This window comes from Triticum aestivum, chromosome 3D, assembly GCF_018294505.1.
Source record: "Triticum aestivum cultivar Chinese Spring chromosome 3D, IWGSC CS RefSeq v2.1, whole genome shotgun sequence".
Taxonomy (NCBI): Eukaryota; Viridiplantae; Streptophyta; class Magnoliopsida; order Poales; family Poaceae; genus Triticum; species Triticum aestivum.
In genome coordinates, this window is record NC_057802.1 from 85,147,983 (window position 1) to 85,168,733 (window position 20,751).

The window sequence follows — 20,751 nt, forward strand, 5'->3', positions numbered from 1 at the left end:
GGGGGCACCCGAGGTGGGCACAACCCACGAGGGCGCGACAGGGCCTCCTGGCGTGCCCTGGTGGCCTGTCCCCTCCTCAGGACCCCCCCCCCCCAGGCGCAACCACGGCCCATGGCCTTCCTTTTGGCCCATAAAAAATCATCATGGAGTTTCGTGGCATTTGGACTACGTTTGATATTGATTTCCTGCGATGTAAAAAACATGGAAAAAACAGCAACTGGGACTTGGCACTATGTCAATAGGTTAGTACCAAAAATTGTTATAAAGAATCCAAGTTTGATAATAAAACAGCATGGAACAATAAAAAATTACAGATACGTTGGAGACGTATCAAAGGTCACTGGCTCACCCGTACAACTTCGTATTTTCTTGATGATACAATCAATTGACCAGTCAAACGTTCCACGTGGCGCAACTAGTGTTGCACCATCGGGGCGCGTAACCGTGGGGCCCACCTGTTAGCACGTATATGAAAGAAAGAAATGGTAGTTTGAGTCTGTACTGTGTTAATAAAATACATTTTACGGTGATCATATGGTCACTGGCACACCATACAGCTCCGTAATTTGTTGATTACACGATCAATCGACCAGTCAAACGGTCCACATTCAGTAGCGCACATTACCATAGGGCCCACCCGCAGCGCGTATATGATGGACTGAAATGGTAATAAATTAGTGGTCGGTTGGGATTCGAAGTCGTGAGACCTCTGGTTGGCAGGCGCCGGCGGCGGGGGGCACGGTGATTGGGCGGTGGCGTGGGGAGCCGGAGAAAAAGCTCGGCGCGGGGGGGGGGGGGGGGGCTAGAGGGATGGCCGGCGCGGGCGGCGGACCGGCGGTGGGGAGTGGTTTCGGGGCGGGCGGGGCAGCGTGGCCGGCCGCGGGCGGCGGCCGGTGGTGGCTGGCGGCTCAGGGGGGTGGAGGTTGAAGATAAACTGCAGGCCCTTGATTTCGTATCCAACGGCTGGAAAATCTACTGACCAGCGATGAAAAAGTCAGTCGACTGACGTGTAGCCTCACCCCGCACGTACACATGCACGCATGCAACACTCGCACAAACACACGCATGCATGCAGGCATGCAACACTGACACGTACACATAACGAACACACGCACGCATGCAGGCGTGCAACACTGACACGTACACATGCACTCACGAACACATGCACGTATGCACACATGCATGCAATACTGAAACGTACACATGCACGCACGCAACAATCGCAAGCCTGCATGCACACAACACACGACGCAAGAGACACGCTCAATCGATACGTGCATGCACCCTTTTTTAAGGACATGGATTGTTACGGGTATTAATCAATCCTATCTGTGATAAGCAGAATATTGATGTTTGCAGCAGTCTTTATGAATCACAATGTATCGAATGGGCTATCAACGTATATATGAAAATTTTGAAATTCTCCTACATTATATAGTAGGCTTATCTAGATGAAATAGATGACGTGACACTCAATGAACAATCATCGGTTTATGAAATGCCTGCTTCTGACCGCCCTGGCCCACCAAAAGTTCCTCTGCCGTGCGCTGCCTGCGTTGGGTCACTGACATGCAGGCCATGTACCCAAAGAGCCCACATGTCAGTGGAAGAACGACGCGGTGTCGTACATCAGAGTCCAGGGAGCCACTCGATGCACGCCCGGCTGAACACGCCTCCTTGCCGCATTCAAACGCCTACATGAAACCCGTGTGGAAGCCGAGAAACCCACTCTGGACACACGTCCGTTCATGACCGGGCCGGCATTAAACGCAACGCCGGTCGAGCTCCTCCCGTCCGCCGTCTATTTAATCTCCTATTTAAACGAGGCCAAACGCCGGCCAAGAATCGCACACCTCCGCCGCTCGCCTATCTCCTCCTTCACCATTTTGTCCACTCTTACAATGGCTTCGAAGAGTAGTTATCCCCCATCCAAGCCGGCTGGGTGGCCCGCCGAGCCCGCCGGATACGAGCTATGCATCTCGCTGATCCACCTCCCTCCCCTCGCCCGATGGAGCCAGTTGCCGCCCCAAACCGGCGCGCGGTTCAGCAACTCGCTGCTCCAGGCCAGCTCGACGAGGAGGGGCGCACGGGTGTCATCGCTGCCGTCCACGCCGCCGCCTCGTACTACGCCTCCCGTGTCTGCGACCGTGTCTCCCGTTTCTATGGCCGAGAGTCCCATGTCGGCGGTCGCGCCATGCAAACAGAGGCAGAAGCCGGGTGCGCGGAGAGCGACGAGTTGGTGGCCAGCGCCTCCGTGTCCGCCGCCATCATTGAGGAGAAGTAGAACACGGGAGGCCGCCGCCGCTTGGGTCCCATGAAGGCCACCGCGGAGGCGACGCCGGCGTACACAGCAGGTGTCTTGCCGGATCCTTTTGTTGCGAGGACCTTCGTCGACCCCGCATGGGCTCCACGGAAGTGGAGAAGCCCCCTTCCACAATCATCTTGGGCATCAGCCAACCATATCAGTTGGGCAGTGGGGAAGCGAGCCGTCCTTTGCGCTGAAGCATATACACTACAAAAAAATACACTTCCGTGATGATACGTGTTTGTCACAGTAGGTCACGTTTTCTGTCATGCATGTACATCCATGACAAATTTATGACAGAATCAAGATACTCATACTTGTGCTGTCGTAGAAGTGTTCCATGACATTACCAAAATTATCATCACGGAAGTATCCACTTCCATGACGATAAATCGCGCGTCACAGAAGTGCTTTCGTCAAGGGTGACCGACACGTGGCATCCACCGTAACGGAACACCGTTAAGCTATCGGGTCCGGTTTTGGATCCGATAATCCGTTAACAGCCCCGACCAATGGGGATTTTCCACGTGTAAAATCATCATTGGCTGGAGGAAATACGTGTCGGCTCACCGTTGGGACAGATGTCATCCACTCATTAGACCCAAAGCGCCTATGATACGTTGACACGTGGCACGGCCCAATAGAGGCCCATTCCTGTGAAAAGGCCGGCCCGTTGGACTTGGTCAAAAGGTGGCGGCCCGGCCCACGGCAAGCCTGTTAACGGCCTGTTCGCATATAGCCCATTTACAGCCCGCTAACCCAGGGCCCGTTTACAGCCTATCCAAATTAGGCCCAGTAGCGTCATCTGGGCCGTCCAATATAATTCTAGCCCATTTTAACTTCCGGCCCATGTATGGCCCATGACGTCTTTCAGCCCATATGAGGCCCTTAGTAACCCTCGGCCCATTAACGGCCCATGTTAAAACTGGCCCGTAATGAACAGTGTATCACTTTATACCCATTAACGGCCCATTATACCGTTGGGCCGTTTCCAGCCCATGTTATCTTTCGGCCTTCTCAGGGCCCATTTATTCTTGGGCTCATTTCCAGCATTCGTTTACTTTCGGCCCGTTACTGTCATTTTCTGCTTGTGGGCCAAATTCAGCCCGTGGTTACAGTCGGCCCGTTTGTGGCCCGTTAATACGTTGGGCCGTTTTCATAGCGTCATCAAATACGGCCGATTAACGACGGCCCGTTATGGTCGGCCCATGAACGGACGATTTCAACTCTAGCCCATTTACGGCCATAATGTGGTCTGTTATTGGCCCATGTTTGGCCAACCGATCATACGGCCCGTAGAAGGCCCATTGATGATACGGCCCGTAGAAGGCCCATTGTGTCTACGGCCCGTATAAGGCCCATTGTTTCTACGCCCCGTAGAAGGCCCATTGTTTCTACGGCCCTTAGAAGGCCCATTGTTTCTACGGCCCGTAGGAGGCCCATGTTAACTACAGTAAATATGTAGCCCATGGTTAATGTGGCCTAGTTTTAAAAAATAGGCTATTGCGGCCACTAGCAAACCGCGGAAAAAGAACTGCACTGACTACAAGAAAACAAATAAACAAGACAATAAGGAAATAAATAGGCAAGCAACTTACGCTAGGCTATCACGGCTATTACACATATTACATCCACTGGGCATCAAAGTTCGCCACCAGTGCAAATATAGGGAACAAAGCAGCATATAAACGCCGCAGCAAAACAAGTCCAGAACTGAAACCACTTCAGAAGAGCTCAAGAAACAATATCCTGGGTACCCATAATGCTGGCAAGATGCTTAGCAAGCTTATTAACTTTCTCTTGTTTGGCGCTTAAATCCTCCAGCACTTGCTGTTGCACCAGAAAGTATGCATCTGAATTCTGCAGGGACTTCCTCAGTCCTTCGGCTTCCTGTCGCATAACATCTGATCGATGTCTTTCAACTTGAAGTTGAGACTCAAGAAGCCGAACTGATTCAGGCAGCGAGTTCGAAGAGCTGGTGCCAGCAGTAGTAGCCAGTAACTCGAACACTACATCAAGACAGGACTTTGGGGTTGTCTCAGTGTCTTCAATATAGTTTTTATCAGCTTTCTTGGAGACCAACAGGGATGTCTCACTATCTTGAACCTTATCTGCATTACTTCCTGTACCATTGCATAACGGGGTACTCTTCTCCAATATTTTATCCGCATTCTAAAAGAGAAACAAACAAACACATCACAGGTTTACAATGTAGTATATGAAACTCATTTTGGTAAACCAGTTCAGTAGTAAGGTGGACAGGATAACAGCATGAAACAAACATATATCTATGTAGTATGGTCACTGTATGGTCTATATCATTCTAGTTTATGTTGCCAAATCAAGATAGATACAGTTCGAATCATATCTATTTAAGACAAAGCAGCTTAGACAGAATATAAGTGTGGGAAACTACACAGCAATAACAACACTTGTAAGGTGCATGGCATGAGAATATAACTGTTTATTCAATTGAAACTGAAATCAACATAGAGCAAGTTACAACAGCAAACACGTTAAAGAAACAGGTTTAAAACATACCTGTTGCGCCATTGGAGTTTCAATTGCATCCTTCAAATTTGAAATTAGTTGGTATGAGTAAATACAGTGATGCAAGAGTAAAGTAGTATGAACCATAGCTACGGAACCTGACCTGAGAACAATTCTTCTTCTGCTTTAAGCGTTGACTTGGGGTTCGGAGTGGTGGTCCTCGTGCTTTGGGCACTGCAGTTGCCTTACTAACTGCTCGTGTTTGGGTGCTCTGTGGTGGAGACGGTGCTGTGTCAACGGGAACTGGGTTACTATCTGCTGGGGTTGGGGTTAGAAGGGGTGTAGCTGGTTCTCTGTCCAACTGGGTAGGGGTACAATCTGCGTGAGTCTGGGTTATGTGTGGTGGGGCTGGTTCTTGGGCAAGTACAACCGTGGTTCTATCTCCATCGACAGGTAGCACGATCTTTTCTGAAGACCGTGTTTTTACTCCCACAGATACTGCCATCACCCCCTCCAATTGAAATGGCTGATAAACAAGAAAAGTAATTGAATGTACAGACATTGTAAGATAGACAGGTGCAATGGATAGTAGGGAAGAAAACAGGGCATGAAATAATTCACATTTATGTTGTCTAACCAAACAGAATAGCAGGACATAATTTCACATATATGATGGCTAATTAAACAGGATAGCATGACACAATTTCACATGTATGATGGCTAACTAAACAGGATAGAATGACATACTTCAAAATATGATGACTATGTAAACAGGATGACATGATATAACTATACGATGTGTCTATTAAAGTGGTTGGCATGCCATAAATCACAAACATGCCGTCGATGGAAACATGATGGCATGATATAATTCACGGATAGAATGACATAATTCAAAATATGATGACTATGTGAACAGGATGAGATGATATAACTATATTATGTCTTTAGAAAATGGGTTGGCATGCCATAATTCAGATACATGCTGTCTATGTAAACATCATGGCATGATATAATTCAAATATATGATTTATATACTAAGGAAGTGAGCAGAGGGCAATCGCATATATGATGTGTCAACTAAGGAGATGGCATTCAATATCGTGTATATGATGTAAAAACTAAGCATTGCAATACAACATATGCATGATATGAGTAATATAACCCTGCCAAGTTTGAGCATACACCTCAGGGGGATAATAGGACTGGTCATCTGCCTCTGAATCCTCCTCTGAAGAGCTATCTGTAACCAGCAAGATATCTGCTTCACCAGGTAGCATTGTCTGCTCTGAAGACCTTGTTTTCACTCCAGATTTCTCCATCACCAATTCAAATGGCTGATGCACAGGAAGAGCAGTTGAATATACAAACATTGTCGACAAAAGCAATGAGAAATACAAAAAAAGGACGGCATGATATAATTCACATATATGACGCTTGGCTAAACAGCATGGCATTGCATAATTCACATATATAATGCCTTGCAACAAGATAGCATTGCATAATTCACATATATAATGTCTTGCAACAAGATGGCATTGCATAATTCACATATATGGTAATTAGACACTAAACAAGTGGCATTCACACAAAGCATGTCTAAACTAAGAAAATGCCATAGCAATGCAAGATACCATACGCACGATATGAGCATCATAACCCTGCCAAGTTAGAGCATGCACCTCGGGGGGGAAATAGGACTGGTCATCTGTCTCTGAATCCTCCTCTGAGGAGCTATCTGTAACCAGCAAGACATGCGCTTCATCAGATAGCATTGTCTGCTCTGAAGACCTTGTTTCCACTCCAGATTTTTCCATGACCGTGCCGAATGGCTGATGCACAAGAAGAGTAATTGAATGTATTAAAATTGTTGACAAATTTAACACGTAATAAAAAATGATGTCATGATATAATTCACATATAAGATGACTGGCTAACCAGGGTGGCATTGCAAAATTCACATATATGATGCCTGGCTAAACAAGATGGCATTGCATGATTCACATATACGATAAAGAAACTAAACAGATGGCATTGACACAAAGCATGTCTAAACTAAGCAGATGACATCTTTGATGTATACAGTAAGCAATGCAAGGCACCATATGCATGATATTACCAACATCAGCATGCCAAGTTAGAGCGAAGACCTCATGGGGTAAATAGGAGTGGTCTTCTGCTTCTGAATCCCCCTCAGAACAGTTATCTTCCTCTTGATTACGATCCGAAATGGGTGGAGGGGGGCTGCCTTTGCGCCCACCATGGAGCGACGTCTGCATGAAATTTTATTGCCACGCAAGGCTCGTCTCTTTTGCTCTACATGTTCAGTTCCATTGTGTACAATAACTGACATGCATAGGAATAAAACATAGTGAGATTATGTAAGGAGTGCATGCACAAATCCAGAGTGATGGTAGCAAACTGTGGATAGACCCAAAACAAATGATAGCAGGCAGATAATAGCTTTAGTTAAAAATACAGATAATGGCTCCTTTAATGTTTGTTTGCACCCAACATGAAACTCATAGTAGACACCCGAGATTAACCAGATAGTAGACAGATAGTACTGATTGCTGCCCCAATATGTACCCCACAACCATTTAAAAACTCAAGTTTCAGCATAAGTTTGGACCTGAGTCGGAGTCTAATAGGTGAACACGACGATAAAGTAGCATGTCATCATATTAAGCGATGCATAACGTAAGCAGACACGGAAGAGTGCGACCTCTCTTGCGGACCCGTGTAGTCCTCAAGGTCATCTGCTCAGTTGATGATGGTAATGCAGTTGTCGTGGCTGCCGGCGGCGGGGAAGAAGATCTGAGGCGGCGAAAGACAGTCTGGAGAGCGGATCCCTGCTGTGGTGAACCCTTCCGTCGTTGGAGCAGCTGAGCTGGGGTGGAACACAGCACCGCAGGAGCAGGACAAACCACACAAGGTTTTCTTTGACACATATCTGTAACAGAAGTAATTGTGTAAGGGCTTGTTTGAATTTGAGGATTCTAACAATGCAGGGATAGGAAATAGACAGGAATAGGATAGGAATGCACGTGCAAAACAGAGAATTTAAAAACACAGGATTTCTGCCAATCTGGGTGTTTGGTTCACAAGAATTGGAAGATCACAGGATGCAAAGAAGCATGGTGAGATTAAGTCAAACCACAAGAAGTGTACAACCTCTTTGGCGAAGCCATGTCGATCTCAGCGTGATTGGGTTGGCCGGTGAGGATGCTCCGGCTGACTTGGCTGTCGGAGGAGGGGAAGAAGATCTTAGGCGTCTGGAGATGGAGCCCGAGGTACTGCTCCGCTGTGATGGAGGGTTTCGTCGTTGGAGCAGCTCCGGTGAGTTGTACGACGCCGAGGCTGAAGCAGGACAAGAGAGACAACGTTAACCTGAGTGGAATTCTAATAGCATCTCCAATAGATGACGTAAAATACATAACCACAAAGTGCTAGATGTATACATCAGCCGCTCATCTCTGAACTTAACTGTCGAAACTGAATTTAACTGTCGAAACTGAACTTAACTGTCGAAACTGAATTTTGCTGTCGAAACTGAATTTTACTGTCGAAACTGAACGCACTAGAGGTGAGGCTACAAGTCAGTCGACTGACTTTTTCATCTCTGGTCAGTCGATTTTGCAGCCGTTGGATACGAAATCAAGGGCCTGCAGTTCATCTTCAACCTCCACCCCCTGAGCCGCCAGCCACCACCGGCCAAACAGCCGCCCCCCGCCGCCCGCGGCCGGCGGTGCGCCACCCCGCCCGCCCCGAAAACACTCCCCACCGCCGGTCCGCCGCCGCCCCGGCCATCCCTGTAGGCCCCCCGTGCCGAGCTTTTTCTCCGGCGATCCCCACGCCACCGCCCCACCACCGCCGGCGACCACCGCCCCCACCCTGAACCCTAAGATAGATAGTGGGGCACCTCTCCGGCGAGCCCCCCTCCCCGCTGCGGCTGGTTCTTCCTTAACTCCGGCGAGCCCCCCCCCCCCCATGAAAATCGACTGACCCAAAAGTCGATTCAGTCGACTGAAGTGTAGCTAAATCGGAGCAGCATCGCAAGCAAGAGCAAGAGCGAGAGCAGCAGCGCGAGCAAGAGCAAGAGCAAGAGCAAGAGCAGACCAGGCAGGGGACCGAGAGCAAGAGCACAGCAGCAGCGCGAGCGAGAGCTAAAGCAGCAGCAGCTCCTACTGATGTGGACGTCGCCGCCGAGGGAGCGACGCCGTGGAGGAAGTGGCCGGCGACGCCGCCGTGGATGGAGCCGCGCCGTGTCGGCTCGGGACCGAGCGCCGGCAGCACCGTGAGATCGAATCAAGAAGAAAATGCGGCGATTAGTGTACAACCTCTTTGGTGGCGCCGATTAGGCCGCAGCTTCATCCGAGGAAACGGTGATGATGATGCTCTTCCGGTGGTGCAGGTGAAGACGGCGGTGTGGGAATGGAGGTGGCGCGAAAGACGAGGGGAACATCGGGGCAGCTCCTTGGAGGTGGAGGACGGGGTGGCTGAACCGGCGGGACGACCAGATCGACGACGGATCCTCATCCGGTACGGTGGATGAGGGACGTCGAGGTGTTGCTGTGGACGACGTCGTCGGGGAAGAGGCTCCGGCTGGGTGGCGGACGGAGGAGGGTGTGGGGCTTCGCGGGTTTTGCCGGCCTCGGTGTACGAATGGGTGGGCGGATGGGATGGGAGTGGGGAACCATGGCTTAGGGACGCGCTTGTCCGAAATGTGGGGTAAGTTACGAAAGTACCCCCACCGATTTGAGGCGGTTCTTTCGGTTCAGGGGTATCACGGGCATTTCGCGTGTCGGGATTTCACAGGAGGTGGGAGTTTTCGCGCGCGTTGTAATTTTGGAATAGCAAGGCGCGGGTTGAGATGGAGGGAGTTGTCGGAGCACAACGAGACAAAGATATATCTTAAATATTTCGGGCTAACAAGGCGCGGGTTGAAGAGGCGGGAGTTTCGCAGCACGATAGACAGAGACGCTAGCTTGAAATTTCGGCATAACAAGGCGCGGCTTGAAATTTCGGGAGAACAAGCTTAACGTGTACCCAAAAAAAGACAATTTAGACTAGTATGATATACTACGTACAATGTGTTTAACACGCACAACACACACACAGACACCATTTAGACTAGTAAGGTACACGTGCATTGCACGCATGAGATTTGGCAACCAAATTATGAATAAATACCACATTATAGCATGTAAGCTTTGAGTCATATATGCATGATGTAGATGTTCGTTTAATTCTTATAGTTCATTTCATTCAAAATCATCTAGTTTTTATAAGAAAGCTAATCTATTTTAAGATTCATGGAATTGTGCGTTGTAAGGCATAAAGTAAAAACAAATCATGTAGAAAAACATTTGGGCAATTCTGATACGGAAGATTCTAGAACAAAGAAGAAGTGCTTGTGTTTTGAGGTTTGTGCATTATGCTTAAGTTCAACCATAGAGTCTTCTAGATTGTACATGTGGCAAAATCTGGTGGAATCTAGATGATATCCAACGGCCAGTAGTGCTCAAATTTGCCAGCTCTGCACCATCGGATTGGCCTCATCCAACGACCATCTTTCAAAGTTAAAGTTATCCGCACACTATATAAAAAATATAAAATATAATATATATAGGGGTATAGATATAGATATGTGATGCGAAAGCCACCCATCATCTCCAATTAGAATAGTTTGTCCATGCACGGATGCAATGTGGCCAAACGATGTCTGCCATCGGTATCTCAAATTCAAACCAATCTGACCTTGTTCAATGTGTATACATTGCAACATGCTCGTTTCCAAACCACACCGCGCAGATCTCCGTTATATTCATGCATGCATGGGTTTCAAACATCATGATCTCTTATTCAAATATTTGAATTCAACTTTACATTGATTATGACCTCACCTAGTCTTTTACACCCACACATTGGTCTTCTCTTTATAATTGTACCACTAACTTTCTCTCGTGCATGCATGCACACACACTACCAGTCGGCATTATCCATCGCACACATGCAATCTTTTTCTTCAGGTCGGTCTCCCATGAAGGCACACACACACACATCCCCCTCTCCATCATATCGGGCATTCTTTATCTCTGACGTGCATGCGCAACGATCGATGTTCCTCTATGTGTGTGTGTGTATATAGCTAGGTCTTTCATAGTTTTCCACATAAACCGATCAATCTATATATCTAGTGAGGTCTCACCCTCTTTCCCACGTCCACATCGATCAATCTATACCTCTCTATATAGGATTACATATATAGCTAATACACCCACATTAATTATATATCCAACGCCCCCCTCTCATCATCCATGCCTTCCGCTTCATCTCTCAGACGCGCGCACAATGGCCAAGACAGGGGGCAGCAAGGGCCCTGCCCCCTAACATCACTATATATCGAGGCTAATATGAATGTGATCATTAGACAATTGCTGGTAAAAATGGTTTAAGTTGATGAATTGGCCCTCCTCATAAAGGATTAGCAATGCTTGGCCCCCTAGCTCATGGGACATTTTTCATGGCTCCGCCACTGCGCGCAACAGCGCACATTCTCGCCCCCTCTCTCCAAATATCGATCTCGCAGTTGTGGACTCCTTCATAGTCTCCCTCCACTCGGCCCCTCGCACCATCTTCTAGCCCCCCACCGGATTTTGCCACATGTACAATCTAGCAGACTCCATGGTTGAACTTAAGCATAATGCACAAATCCCAAAACAACAATGGTTCTCCTTTGTTCTAGAATCTTCCGTATCGTAACTGCCCAAACTTTTTTTCTAGTTGAATTGCCATTATTTGTTTGTACTTTATGCTTTACAACACACAATTCCATGAATCATAAAATAGATTAAGGGCTTCTTTGATTCAAAGGATTCTCGAAGGAATTTTGGAGGATTCTAATCCTTAGGAATTTTTCCTATCTTGGTTGTTTGATTCGTAGGATTGTAAACCATATGAATTTTTCCATATGATTCATTTGCACTAGATTTCATAGGAAACATCCCATCCACTCAAACCTCTTTGAAAGAATTCTGCGTTTTTTCTATGCACAATCAAACACTCGTACCATCCTGTAGGAATCAAGACGACATTCCACTCTAATCCCATGTTCTTCCTATTCCCGCATTTTGGAAATCCTACGAATCAAAGAGGCCCTAGGTATTTTATAAAAACTAATTGATTTTGAATGAGATGAACTATAAGAATTAAACGAAGGTCTACATCAGGCATATATGACTCAGAGCTTACATGCTACAGTGTGGTATTTATTCGTAATTTGGTTGCAAAATCTGACGCGTGCAATGCACGTGTACCTTACTAGTACTTCGAGTATGTGCAAAACACAATGGCACGCTACACAGTGTCTCTCTTACAGTTCATGAAGCCACGTGGCACATGTGGAGGCGTTGTCGCGACATCCTTGTGTGGATTGATCACAGTGACGTGCTGCTGGTTCCAGAAGAATGTACTCGTCCTCCCTGAGCCGCACTGGCGGTACATGCACGAAGCGAAGATGTGCACGCACGCCACGCACGCACTCATTCCCTCGCACGCACACGCGGGTACACGGGCGGACGCAATTTTGTACCAAGATCCACCCCATGTGATAATTTGACGCGTGTAAAGTCCTTCACTTCATTGATGGTCAATTAATACAGCGCATGCAAATTGAGTGGACGTGAGGGCGGAAGAAAGACATTACTACTCCACTGCGCGCATGCGAGTAGTTAAATCATGGGTTGCTAGTAGTACTTCCATTGGTCTCCTTCGTATTTTGTGCCAATTTTTGACAGTAACATAATATTTACGCATCTGAGCAGTGTAGTCTACTTGAAATTTATGTTCCACTAAACTCATCGGGAGCCGTTTCGGGCCTCGAAACCAAAAACCATCAATTAATCTTTACCTTGTTCCCATCACATTCGAAAGTACTAGTGCTACAATTAAGTGCAAGCCTGCTCACACCTACCAGTACGTACCAAACCTGAACGTGTTCCCACTATGCAGGTTTTAGTACTAGTGCTAGTACTTAGGTTATAAAAAGGGGAACTACCTAACCGAAAATTACTCTACCTTCCTCCTCATAAGTCCTCCTTCTTCGTCCGTCCTTGCCATGGCCGGTGTGCAGAGCTCTAGGTCGAGAACTACTCGTAACAAGGGAGCGGCAACCAAGGCTGCGGAAAAAAAAGAGGGCTCGCCGCCACGCAGAGACCTCGAAAGATCTCTCACGGGCAGGCGATGGCTCCCAGGAGCGCCCTAGACGCGGAGGCGAACATGCCGAGCTGGCGGCGCTGGAGTCGTTATCCCTCGACGGCATGCCCGATCAGCTCAATAAGCACCTCAATAAGCAGAAGGAGTTCATCCACGGCTTGGTGGAGCTGCTGAAGGAGAGCCTCGACGACATGCCCGCTGAGCTCAATGAGCAGGGGGAGTTGACCGCCGGCTTGGTGATGCTGCTGAAGAAGAGCATTGCCTCGGAGAAGAAGGCGACCGGCGAAATCCTGCAACTTCAGGAGGACAAGGCGAAGCTCTGCCACGAGCTCGACCTGCTGAAGGAGGAGAACGCCGGCTGGAAGAAGCTGCATGAGAATAGTAGTTCCTCGATGAAGATGTTGCAGGCCCTCGTCATGGAACAGAAGGAGGAGTTGGCGAAGCTCCGCATCGAGCACCCGGCTGCTGTCAAGGTACGTAATGCGGCCGTGGAACAGATGATGAAGGCTCGCGTCGAGAAATCCCGCGTCATGGACACAATGATGAAGATGGCGGAGGAGACGCGCAAGGAGATGGAGGTCGTGGAGGCGATGAAGAAGCAGTTACGACTCCGCGGCCAGCAACCCTTCATGTAGTGAGAGCAGCGCCCCAGACTTGTGTGTGCGTCTTCCTTCTTTTTTGGGGTGATAATCCTCCTTCTTCTTTTGCTCCTGTGTTTCTTATTTTGCTTCGGGTGTTTCGCCGCACGTGTCACCTTCTCTGCGAGGCATGAATAGAACAATGCTAAAAATGAGATGACTAGCAAATTAGATCATTCTTTATCGCCAATAGAACAATGCCTCTTGCTAGTAATATATAATAAGAGTAGAGAGTAGAGGATATGGCACTCGGCTGCCATGTTTCTTGCTCCTCCGTCGTACTCCAGTGGAAAACTTGAGTATACCGCACGGTTCTTTGCTCCTCCTCAGGTCGTCGGCACATTTATACGAGCAGTCAAATCACAAGGCTCCACCTTCCAGTAGTAATGAGCCGTCAAATCACAAAGGCCCTCACCTCTCGTGAAAAGGACCAAGCTGGACTGCCCTCTAGCCTTTTAAAAATGTATACATTTGTACAGTAGTAGTATCGATGGATTGCGCCATGGAGCAAAACTATGCATATACTATATGACACTACCCACTATGAAGGTACTAGTAACATAGACTAGTAACTGGTCTATGTTACTCTCCACTATGACTAGCCAAAGTTGAGGCGCGGATACCAACGAGGGCCTGGTTGTGTCTATACTTGGACAACTCACCTGACTGCATGTGCACCAGGCAGACGAAGCTCGTGTCGTGTTGGTGCCGTGCAGCCCACACATTAACCAAAACCTCGCACCTCCATCTTAGCCTCCATGTTTAAAACATCTCAATCTCAAGGCCAAGGGGCAACGTGAAACCTATGATAGAGCCAATAGGATGGTTGAGAACACTACAATTCGTAGCTACAGATGCGTGTGTGAGAGAGGACGAGTGCGTGCGTGCACCTCTTCTCAGAGTACAACTGTATGTGAGTGGCATCGACCTAGGGAGCAGTGATGGTGCGTGCGAGAAGTCCCGAGAGATAGGTGTAATGCGTCTGAAAAAAAGACTAGTCTATAGCTCGCCACGAGGCTATTCCTGTCGAACGCCAAGCGTAAGATATGTATCCGATGGTGCCAGTTTTTGCACGGACACAGCAGTAGAAAAAGAACTAGTACCATGGCATATGCTACACCACGGCCGAGAAAACGTGCCGACGTTACGCCATCCGAGAATAGTGCCGCACTTCGAAACTAGAACCGTCAATAAATTTTGAGCGCGTCTCGTCACATTCCAAATTACTACTACTACCACGCTATATTTAATTGCAAACCTATTCACACGGATCACAACCTAAACGGTTTCCCACTTAGGAGCGTATTAGAAGTACTCGGTTATAAATACTACTATGCTAAGATGACTGCACATTCCTCCTCAACTCCTCATCCACAAAGAACAATCAAGCCATAGCCAGGGTGAGTTCTGGGTCGAGAGATTTCCACCAGGGAGAGGTGAGCATGGAAGAGGAAGCACGAGAGATGTCCCGCCTCGCCGCGAAAGCAGCCGACATGTCCAGCCGCGCAGCAGTAGCAGCACAAGGTCCCGCCGCGCCGCCGAAGCAGCACGGAGGTCCCGCCGCGCCGTCGATGTAGCAGACTGGTCCGGCCACGCCGCGGAAGCAGCAGAGATGTCCCGCCGCGCCGCCGAAGCAGCAGGGAGGTCCCGCCGCGCCGCGGCGGCCTGGGAAAATTTCTCGCGGGCAGGCGAGGACTCTTACAGGCGCATGCATGCGATAGTCCATAGCCAGATGGATCAGATCTCCGGCTGGGCGAGGATGCAGGACGAGGCTACCGGCGTCATCCGGCAACTGGGGAGGGCAATGCGAAGCTCCGGGGCGAGCGCGACCTGCTGAGGGCGAAGATCGCCGGAAGGGCGAAGCAGGAGGAGGAGACCGCTGCCGTGTTGCAGAGGACGGGCGTCATCATCAAGAAACTTATGGACGAGAATGCCATGCTCCGCATCGAGCGCAACAGGCTGGTGGAGGAATCCATGGATGCTGCCAAGCAGCGTATTAAGGACATGAAACTGATGAAAGAGATCATCGCCCGCCGCGAGAACTAGTCTCCGCGACCTGCAGCGCATAAAGAAAGTAGAGATCAGCGAGCCAGATCGTTGTATGCGTCTTCCTTCTTCTTTTGCCCTTGTGTATTTCGGGCGTAGCCGCATGTGGCTTTTTTAATTATCTTCCTAATTATGTAAGACAATTATTATCCACTCTCGTCGTCCTTATATATATTCATCAGTCTTGCTATAAGTCGCAGTAGATGCTATATAGGTCCGTCGGATCTTACATCAAGATCCGTGCAAAATTTTCTTTTCAGATTTTCTTTTTTCTCTCTTAAATCTCAGTCGAGTGAGACATTGCCACGCCATTAAACAGAGGCTCGGGCGCCATTAATGGAGACCTTGGGAGAGAGGTGGACGGCAGATGGAGGTCAAAGGGCTCTCCTCCCGATAAGCACGCGCAGGGGTCTGATCGCACGCCTCCCGTACTCAAATAGCTACCCTGCACGGCGCCTCCTAGCTAATAAAAAAGGGGACGCGTGGCGGCACGTAAATGGTAAATAGAACGCCCACGGTTTCAATAATACTTGTGTTTCCGATTGTAACGTGACAACACTTGTTCCAAAATGACTTTGTTGATTGTTAATGTGTGCGCCTTCGCAAATCGGACAGCAAAATTACCACAGCATGTTGGTGCCATGTCATGGCACCAAGCCAAGTTTCATGATTTTCATGCGTGTTTCGGATTTACAGGAATTAAAAAACCAAGTTTCTCAATGTTTCCAGCCGAGCCATGACGCCCAGATGTTTGAATTTCATTCCCATTTCTGGCATGGGACCTAGAAATTTACCCGAGGACACACATGTGATTTTTCAACCAGCTTTGGTGCACTGGAGCATGTGCTTGTATTTAAAATTTGAATTATGCACACAAAGGTGACACGTTCCCTCTCAGAACCACGAGCCTTCTTGAGAGAAGCTCCGGTTTGCAAGAAACTTATACCAAAACTTGTTCCTATTCTGCAATTTTTTTACCACAGCATGGTAGTACCATGACATGACACCATGCCAAGTTTCATGATTTTCAGGCGTGTTTTGGATTTACAAGAATTTTAAAACCAAGCTTCTCAATGTTCTCGGCCGAACCACGATGCCCAGATGTTTGAATTTCATTCCCATTTCTTGCATGGGACCTAGAAATTCACCCGAGGACACACATGTGATTTTTCAGTCAACTTTGGTGCACGGGAGCATGTGCTTGTAGTTCAAATTTGAATTATGCACATTAAATGACCAGAAACTCAATTAATGTATAAAAAAGGCCAAACGAACCCGGAATAATTCCAAAATTTAACAGGGCACTCATATAGTTCTATGTTGCCTCTGTAAAGAAAATCTGGCGGTAGGCAGCGTATATTGTTTCGCACACAAAGGTATAAAGAAATAAGAAATAAAGAAATTAGCCCTATTTAATTCTTGGGTTCTTATTATTTATGCCACTAGTTGTGTATCACTACTCAGTTTTGCCATTAGAAGTTACAACTACTCAAAAAATGCCATCGATCCGTGAGATGCCTGCTCAAAAATGCAATTAGATATCTAAAAAATGCCATCGTTAAGTTAGATGTTTGCTCAGAAATGCCATTAGACATTGTTATTTTCACGTCAAACCCCGTTGACCATGTTACATGACAAAAATAAGCCGATTCTCACAATGATAAGTTAATGGTGTCCAGCACAACACACCCCTCAAATAAAACTAAGCACCCTGGAATTCTTTGACAAAACTAAGCACCCTGAAATTCTTTGACAACTAAACTGCTGGCTATATGATGTTGGCCATATATATTGTACGTATATAATGTCAAGAAACGAGTGGTAGTACTATACCAACTAAAAGATGAAATGTACGAAATATAACGAGAAGAAACATAACATAGTTCTGCTGGGGGCTCAGCACAACACACCCCTCAAATAAAACTAAGCACACCAGAAATTAAACTAAGCAACTAATCCGGTAGACACTGCATTAGAACCACCATGAGCAACGACACTGCCACCTTACTCGGAGTCCTCGTCCACGTCCTCGACTTCGTCCTTGTCCCTCTTCCTCTTGGGCGATACTTCTTTGCTTGAACCGCACACTTGGCTCTTGCTCTTCATCCAACCCTTGTAGATATTGAAACAAAGGTAGCCATCCATTGCAGCGTAGTGGATGTGGTCCATATCTAGTACATTCCACTGCCATGCATGACGATGAAACGTGTACGGAGGTTTCTCTAGTTTACCGTACGAAGGATGAACCATGGCTCCTGCCAGGGTCAGCATTGAAGGCTGATCAAGGGAGGGCACCAGCCCTTCCTTCTGGAGGTCGAAGGGGTCGCCTACAACGAGGCCTATCCGACCCAGGATTTCCTTGTCGTTCCTAAAGTCTACAGTAACGAATTTGACTCGGCCGCCCTTGAGGAAGTTCTTAAATTCCTCGCACTCAACGTCGGCATGGCATATGTGGTAGACCAAGCATAAGTCATGCACGCAAACCTGGATCACGGCGGGCTTCTTCTTCTCTGCCTCCTTTAGTTTCTTCTCGCTTCCCAGGACTGTGGTGTACTCAACATCTAGCCCAGCGACCCACTCATCATTTGAGTTTTCGAACATGCGTTTGAAGCGAGCAAGGCATTCTTTCACCGTTGCGGAAGAACGGGTGTAGATGACGTCGAACTCATCGCCGGTGATGGTTCTAACCTTGTACTCACCGCCGATCATGGAGATTTGGGACGCCATGGATTTGGGAGGAGGGTTAGGATTAGTGGAACTGCCGTAATGTGAAAGGACGGGATGACTAGGAGCGGTTTATCGATTGTAAAAATGTCGAGTGGGGGGGCGCGTGCGAATGGCAGGGTAGTGGCTTGCCTGGTGGATAAATGGATTCATGCACAGTACTATGGGGGCCCAATTAGATGTCATGTCTACTCGACGCCCAATTAAATGGCTTTCGATGTCATGTCAAGCGTCGGGAAAATTACAGGTGATACGAAGCTTTCCATTCTCCCATGATACGGGCTTCTGAGAGCCCTTGGATCTGAGATCGAACGGTTGCATGGCGTGATTCTAGACCTATGGGTGAATATCCTATCCTGGAGGGTTATTCTGCAAATTTTTAGCAACTTAGCATGCGACCGTTCGATCTCAGATCCAAGGGCTGCCAGCAGCCCGTATCATGGTCGCCTCGGTCGCGCGGTCGCGCCCTTGGAGATTTCACACGGTGCGTTAGGCTATCTGATGTTGGCATGTCATACATAGTCATCACTTAGTCACTCATACAACAAGGTTAGCTATAAGGTTGGCTATAAGAGTATTTTTGTTTACTTCTCTCTATCTCTTTCTTCGTAGTATTTATTGCATTTGCCAAGGAGTGACCTCTTCCAATGAAATGGTGCTTAGATGAGGTGCTATGGGAATTAAATGGCTTAGCAACTCGAGTCCCCAATGCATAGGTGCTTAGTTTTTTGTTGCTAAGTTTGCTTCATCTAGGTACACGCGCTTAGCACCGTTTCTTCCTGGGGTCACCAAACTAGTCTCTCTCTTCTTAATTAACTTGCCACATCAGACTTTATGCCTATGTGGCAGGCTTAGCACCTGTAGGATCAAGTACAATAGTGGGCTATAAGCCCGCTTTGCATGGCATTTTTGCATATGTGGGGGAAAGAGGCAAGGAAAAAGTGGAGGAGTGGGCTCTCAAGCAAGAGCCAGCCTCTACATGGTGGAGCATCGGGAGAGGCACCTGTATGGAGATGGTCAGGAATCGGGAGACTCAAGCCGGTCGTAGCGCCACAGTTAAAATGATAATGGCAAGTCAAATCACCAAGCCCCACCTGTCCAGCAGTAACTCACTATCAAATCACACAGCCCTACGTTTGCAGCAGCCTACTCCCTCATCTTCTCGCGTCTCTGTCGAACCGACTAGGGGGAACTGCCTGCCTACCGCACGGGAAAAGCCCCGCCCTCGACTTTTAAATAGTATAGTATACTAATTTTGTATCCATGGATTGCGCCATGGAGCGAAGCCTCAAGAAAACGGCGGTACACATGTACAGAGTATACAGCACGCCCGTCGCGTTCGCGTCGCACCCCAGACGGTCGTTCGGTCTGGCACGCCGCTCTCCAAATGGAACGCGCGTCATATTGCGTTTGCACACACATGTGCGACTGCAATTGAGAACCGACCATAGGCACACTCCCCGGCCCCGCAAGTTGGGTGAGTTAATAGAAGTACATACTCCACCTTGGTACCTGGACGATCCCTGCAAAACACGGAAGATCAGTTCGTCCATGCATGTGACGAGACTCCAGCAGACACGCCTGGATTGGCTATCGTCTACATATCGTGCAGGCTGTGTTGTACAGGGCTGTAGTTCTGGTGAGAAATTTAAAAAAATGTTTCTTGTCATCTCGCAAAATTAGGTGTCATGTGCTTCGGATCACTGCGAGGGTTAAACAGCGACAACTGAGTTGGGCTAGTCATTGGGGGCACATGCACGAAGACTACTCGGCTGCCATCTAGGTCAAGCCGGCTATGTTAATTAGGACATCTATCGACGGACCCCTTTTCTATGAGTTTATCTTTAATTTGAGCTTTGATCCTCGTCTAGTTTGTCCGTCGGGATTCATCTTGTCTCCTTTGGGCAGTGAGGTTATGATTTCTTGTCATGTGGCATTTTTTCGTGTTATATGTTATAATCCGGTGCTTCATATCAAAAAATGACGACAACTACGCCTCCGGGGCACGTGCATGAGGACTTCTCGACAATCATTGCCGAGGTCAAGCCGGCTCCGGCCGGTAGACAAAGGAAAACTAGTACTCCACTATATAGGCAGGAGCCTCCGCGCTTGCTTGCTAGTGTTGCTCTCTTCACACTGTCTCGTCCTCTCCAGATCTATACACGACAGCGGTGGCCAAACTCTCTCTCTACTCACTGCTAGTCACAGAGCCAGCCGGATCCTCTCCGCGGGGGAAGGTGAGAAGGTGCAACGTTCACGCGGTCGTCCTTGGCGACGGCTCTTACCCACTGCCGACGCGTCCCGATCAGCGTGCCTTGCCGTTCTCTCCCA